The sequence below is a fragment of the Nanorana parkeri genome, unplaced genomic scaffold, assembly GCF_000935625.1.
Source record: "Nanorana parkeri isolate BGI_ZX_2015 unplaced genomic scaffold, ASM93562v1 scaffold4070, whole genome shotgun sequence".
Taxonomy (NCBI): Eukaryota; Metazoa; Chordata; class Amphibia; order Anura; family Dicroglossidae; genus Nanorana; species Nanorana parkeri.
The window spans coordinates 465-764 of NW_017310337.1; positions in this window are offsets into that span (position 1 = coordinate 465).

Below are 300 nucleotides of genomic sequence, written 5' to 3' on the forward strand. Positions count from 1 at the left end.
CCTACATAGTTGGAGCTATTCTGCATTGCTGTATAATCATCATACAGCAATGCATAAAAGTGAGCACCATATCACCAGCAACACACACAAAATTATAAAAAAGGAAAAAAAGGAAAAAAAAAAAATAAAGTTAAAAAAAATAAAACAATAAAAAAAACCCCCAAACTAACCCTGCCGCCCCCACTATCCGGTTGGCATTCTCCATGGAGGGCTGGTTGGAGGGGAGGGGGGGGCGCATTGAAGAACCTGGCCTTCAGGGGCAGCAGGGAGAGCAAATCCGGTCCTTGGTGCAGAGGGTTT